This window comes from Paroedura picta, chromosome 3 (genome assembly GCF_049243985.1).
Source record: "Paroedura picta isolate Pp20150507F chromosome 3, Ppicta_v3.0, whole genome shotgun sequence".
Taxonomy (NCBI): domain Eukaryota; kingdom Metazoa; phylum Chordata; class Lepidosauria; order Squamata; family Gekkonidae; genus Paroedura; species Paroedura picta.
The window spans coordinates 95,324,068-95,330,164 of record NC_135371.1 but is presented as its reverse complement, the minus strand read 5'-3'; positions in this window follow the sequence as shown (position 1 = coordinate 95,330,164).

Here is a 6,097-nt window from a genome sequence, read left to right as displayed (position 1 = left end):
CATTTTGGCGCCCCTCAAGGGCATTGAGTGACCTAACTGCCCTAAATAATTGGCCTGGGTGAGAGCTTGTGGTCGTGATATCTGTGGCAAAAAATCCTCGTTTTGCCACTTTCACCGCCATCTCATATGCCCTCATGTGTGCGATAAGATGTTCTTGTAGCTTCGTCACAAGTCTTCCTCCACACTTGCTCTAGTCGTCTCACCTCCCTTTTCCACTCACGGAGCTCCCCCGTATACCAGGGGCCCCATTTGAGTCGAGGGCAGAGAGGACGTTTAGGAGCGATTTCATCTATAGCGGCCATTAGGCGGGACTGCCAGTCCTCCACTATGGCCGCCAGTGAGTCACCAGGAAGCATCGGGTCCCACAGAGCATTCCAGAAGCCAATTGGATCCATAACTCTCCGCAGGTGGGCTAAAATACACCCATCGCCCAACTGGGGAGGGGTGGGATCTTGAGTCGAGCCAGCAGGGCATAGTGGTCTGACCATGGCACAGCCAGAGCTGCATCCAGATCCACCTCTATCCCGGCACGAAAAATCAAGTGTGTGGCCGGCGCAAATTGCGAGAGCCCTAGTGTCGCCATGGATGACACCAGGTCCCCACCTAAGCCTGAAGAGTGTGCGTCTGCATGGACATTGAAGTCACCCAGGATTAAGTCTAGGAAACTGCAACGCCCAGGAGGCGGGGCAGGGCGTCTGGTGGTGCGTTGGACGGACGGTATACCAGCTAGACTCTCGACTGAGTCCCACCCAATACCGACACACTCCATTCCACTGATTTCCGGCACCGGGAGAGCCCTGTAGGAGAAAGCCTCCCATACGGAGGCTCTTCCGCCAGGTCAGTGGTTGAGGCTGGGCCACAAGGTCAATCTGGCCCCCCCATAATATCTATACTAGCTATAGCAGTAGTAGCTAAGGCCAACTTGCACCCTCATTCTCCCACTCGGTTGGGTATTAGCAGTGGGTTAGTCTAGGTTCATGTTTTGCCACATCTTGGTTTACTTCGGGGAGAGGTAACAAATATCATCATCATCATCATCATCTCAGTAGGCCTTGGAACTAGGACCATTGTGGCCAGACAGGGCCATGACTGGAGCTTGGAAGAGAAGCCCCTCCCACAAGAAATCACAAAGTTCAGCAACCGTACCTGCCTATAGGAAGACACTGCTTCCCAGACAGCCCCCCCCCCCAAGACCACCAGGGAAAGAGCTGTTCTACCTTCATTTGTGTATCCATCAATGACCAGAAAATATCATCTACACATTTGCTCCAGTTTTATAGAATTGTTTAAGTGGAAAGGTGACTGCCTTGATTCCTATTTGTGAACCTTGCCAGATCCCTCTAGGCATGAAACTGAAGAGAGGGGTGCATTTCCAGGTGATGGTGGCAGCTTCTAATGGAAAGGCCCCCGAAAACTTTTAGAAGAGTTGGAGAGCAGTGAAAGATCCCCACAGGATTCCCCCACAGGGAAGACAGGATTTTCATCAAATCCCTCTAGCATCTGGGTGGGGCTGCATCTCACCCAGCTACTTGCTGGCTGGTTGCACAAGCTGTGAGCAACCTGATAGACACCTGGATGGGAAATGTTACATACTCCTAAACAGGATCTATGCTCAAACTGGCATCTATGCTGCCTTATGGAAATGAATCAGAAACAAAAGCCTGGTTGATTAAAATTTTGTTTATGTGTGCACTTTAGAACCGATTCTAACAGTTTTGTCTTTAAAGCCCATGGATAGTCTATATCTAAATGCCTAAGATGCACTGAACAAAGATCAGATCTATGGGTATTTCCCTAGATTCCTTATTTAAAGCAGCCAAATCCTAGGCATACGGAAGCCTAAAGCATAGACATGGAATTACAAAATCAGTGAGAAAGCCAGAGGATCATGTTCTCCTTTGAGTTTGAAGCATTTGCCAAGTTATGGATCCCTTGCCTCATATTCCTACAATCTAACCATCCTCCAACTGTGGTACTTATGTTAGTGAGATTTAATACTCTCTCCTCTGCTGTTCTTTTATAGGGAGGTTCTTGAAAATGCCCTATTATGAAAAAACTAGCTTCGAAGACCGTTCCTAAGAACAGGCCATGAATTGGTCCCCTCCCCTGGCCCATGGCCAAGCAGCTTAAAGTGGCTTTGGGCTGCAGCTTGCAGCCAGATCAAATGGGGTGGGCAGGGGCTGGGCAGCTTGTTAGCAGGGCCAGTACAGAGCTCTGTAGCAGGCAGTCAGCAGGCCAGGAGGCCCTTGTCAGCAGGCCCAGCCTAGCAGGCCAAGAGGCCCTCATTAGCAAACCCTGCTTAGCAGGCCAAGAGGCCCTCATTAGAAGGCCCTCCACCATGACTCTTTGCCCAGGGCCCTCTCCCCTTTCCTGCTGCTGGCTCCAGGCACTATTCCAACTTGGACAGCTGGACATGTCCCACCCCCTAGGCTGCTTCACAAATATATAGAGCAGTGGTCCCCAACCTTTCTGAGGCTGGGGACCGGCAGGGCATCGGGCCGCGCCTGCGCGGACCGCGCCCGCTCATCGGGCCGCGCCCGCACGGCCCGGCCCTGATTCCCTCTCCCCACCCTCCCGCAGTAAGAAGCTTCCCGGGCCGCAAGCCTGAGGCCTAGGAAGTTTTTTACTGCGGGGGGGGGCGGGGAGAGGGAGCCGCAGCCCGGCGCCATGGCCTTCACGGCCCGGCACCAGGCCGCGGCCCGCAGGTTGGGGACCACTGATATAGAGGAACAACAATGGATAAGGATACGTGCTTGTAATCAGGCTGTGTTGAAACCATCCTATATTTTTTTCTATTATCCACTCTCCATCACTATTTTTGGTTGAGATGTGATCAGTGCGACACCATCTCCACCTTATACGTCTTCAAATGGATTCCACAGCATATTCCACACAAAATGATTAGAATCATAGAGTTGTAGAATCATAGAGTTGGAAGGGGCCACACAGGCCATCTAGTCCAACCCCCTGCTCAACGCAGGATTAGGCCAAAGCATCCTAAAGCATCCAAGAAAAGTATGTATCCAACCTTTGCTTGAAGACTGCCAGTGAGGGGGAACTCACAACCTCCTTAGGCAGCCTATTCCACTGCTGAACTACTCTACTGTGAAATTTTTTCCCTGATATCTAGCCTATATCGTTGTACTTGTAGTTTAAACCCATTATTGCATGTCCTCTCCTCTGCAGCCAACGGGAACAGCATCCTGCCCTCCTCCAAGTGACAACCTTTCAAATACTTAAAGAGGGCTATCATGTCCCCTCTCAACCTCCTTTTCTCCAGGCTGAACATTCCCAAGTCCCTCAACCTATCTTCATAAGGCTTGGTCCCTTGGCCCCAGATCATCTTCGTCGCTCTCCTCTGTACCCTTTCAATTTTATCTACGTCCTTCTTGAAGTGAGGCCTCCAGAACTGCACACAGTACTCCTGGTGTGGTCTGATCAGTGCCGTATACAATGGGACTATGACATCTTGTGATATTGATGCGATGCCCCTGTTGATACAGTCCAAAATGGCATTCACCTTTTTTACCGCTGCATCACACTGCCTGCGCATGTTTAGCTTACAATCCACACGTACCCCAAGGTCTCATTCACACACAGTGTTACCTAGAAGCATATCCCCCATCCAGTAGGCATGCTTTTCATTTTTCTGATCCAGATGCAGAACTTTACACTTATCTTTATTAAATTGCATCTTGTTCTCATTTGCCCATTTGCCCATTGTGTTCAGACCTCGTTGAACTCTGTCTCTATCTTCTGTAGTATTTGGTGTCATCTGCAAACTTGATGTGTAGTCCCTCCTCCCCCTCATGTAGATCATTAATAAATATGTTAAAAAGTACCGGACTGATCACCGAGCCCTGAGGTACCCCTGCTACTCACCTCCCTCCAGTCTGATGAAACACCATTGACAACAACTCTTCAAGTGCGGTTCTCTAACCAATTCCCTATCCACCTAACTATCTGAGAATCCAGATTGCAGTCCTTCAATTTAGCCATCAGAACATCATGGGGAACCTTATCAAAAGCTTTACTAAAATCCAAGTAAACGACATCAACTGAATTTCCACGGTCCAGCAAACCTGTTACTTGGTCAAAAAAGGAAACCAGGTTGGTCTGACAGGACATGTTGGAGACAAATCCATGCTGACTTCCTTGGATCACCAAATAGTCCTCCAGATGTTTGCAGATCGCTCCCTTTAATATCTGCTCCATTATCTTTCCCACAACAGAGGTCAGACTCACTGGTCTGTAGTTTCCCGGGTCATCCTTCCTCCCCTTTTTTGAAGATCGGAATAACGTTTGCTCTCTTCCAGTCCTCTGGACATCTCCAGTACTTAAAGAGGTCCCGAAGATGATGGATAAGGGTTCTACAAGTTCTCCGGAAAGTTCTTTGAGCACTCTCGGGTGCATTTCATCCAGCTCATGGGAATTGAACTCATCCAGTGCAACTAAATGCCTCTCGACAACCTCTCTGTCCATGTCAACCTGCCACCCAGACACTATCCCTTGGCTACTGTCCGGGCGAGGATGGAGAGTTAGGGACCAACGGATACGAACGCGGGGAGGGAGGCTGTAGAGAGGCGCCCGGACTTCAAACCTGGAATGAGGATGCTAAGCGCAAGGGACTTATAGCAGCCAAACCGGTCCTCGCGTTGAGTGCCCGGCCAGCCTGGGAAGGGGGCGGGGGAAAAGGGAGTTGTGATCAGGGGCACCTCCCTACTCGCTCACCCCGAGGAAGGGCCCGCCCGAGAAGTCGCCGGCGCTGGAACCTAGAAAGAAACGCTTACCTGAAAGTCGAAAGTAACTTCCGGACGCCGACGAGCGACTAGGACGGAAGGGCGGCGGCGGCAAGACGGGTTATGTAGGGGGGCGGGGTCCAAGGCGGGAAATATAAGGTGGGGAATACACCGGGGTGGTGGTTGGTGTGGATGAGAGAAAAGGACGTTGCGAGTGTACGGGGAGGAGAGAATAAAAGACGGTGTTTGGAAAATCCAGCAGACTTTGTGATTCTTGGGCGGAAGAAGAGGGGACGCCACGGCTGAGAAGGGTGAGCCTCGCGGAGGGGCCAGGAAAAGCCCCACAGTGGTGGAGAATGCGGGCACTGCCCGGACCCATACGAAACCCCTTCCGACGCTCCCAATCCCTGCGGGGTGGAACCCCCCCGAGAGGTATCGCACCGAGAAAACTATCCCACTGACCGGAGCGCCGAGCAGCTCAGAGGACGAGAGCTCAGACGCGTCGTCCACCGGGTCCGTGATGGAGAGAAAGCCTGAAGCTAACCCCATGGATTTCGCACAGTTTGGTAAATGGCTGGTGGAGCACCAAACCAGGGCGTGGCAAGATATCATGGAGAGGCAAACGGTTGCCCAGGAACGCATGATGCAGGAAATGAGGAGAACGTGGGAGGATAGGAGAAGCGGCATTGGTGGGGAGGAAGGAAACCCTTCAGCCAACCCGTTAGGTAAGGTGCCCTGGCCGTCTTTAGCCCGTCTGGGAGCGGAAGATGATGTAGAAGCTTACCTAGATGCTTTTGAGCGGACCGCAGAGGCGGCACAGTGGCCCAGGACTCAATGGTCGTTTATAATTGGGCCCTATCTTACGGGAGAAGCCCAGGCCGCTTTAAAGGATTTAGACAAGGAAGAGTCGGCAGATTATGAGGTGTTGAAGAAGGCAGTTTTGGACAGATACGCTATTTCCCCTGAGACTTACCGGCAAAAGTTCCGAGCCATAACCTTCACGATGGGGGTGAGACCCAGAGTCATTATTAACAAGCTGAGAGATGCTGAAAAGAGATGGCTACTGCCCAAGACAGATGGAGAGAGACTAATTATGGAGAAGGTGGTATTAGAGCAACTTTTCCAGATTTTACCCGGACGTATGCGGCATTGGCTGTCCTGTCAGAAGCCCTCAACTTTGACTCAGGCTGCAGAAGATTTGGAGACGTATCTATCGGCAGACCAAAGAGAGACTTTGAAAGAAGGGTTTCGCGCAGGGGCCAACGCCCAAGGGTCCAGGGGGAGTCTGGGAGGCGCTGGACAATCGGGTGGGACACCTGGGAAAGTAGGCAGAGCTCGGGTTCCCGCTCACCCTTCTC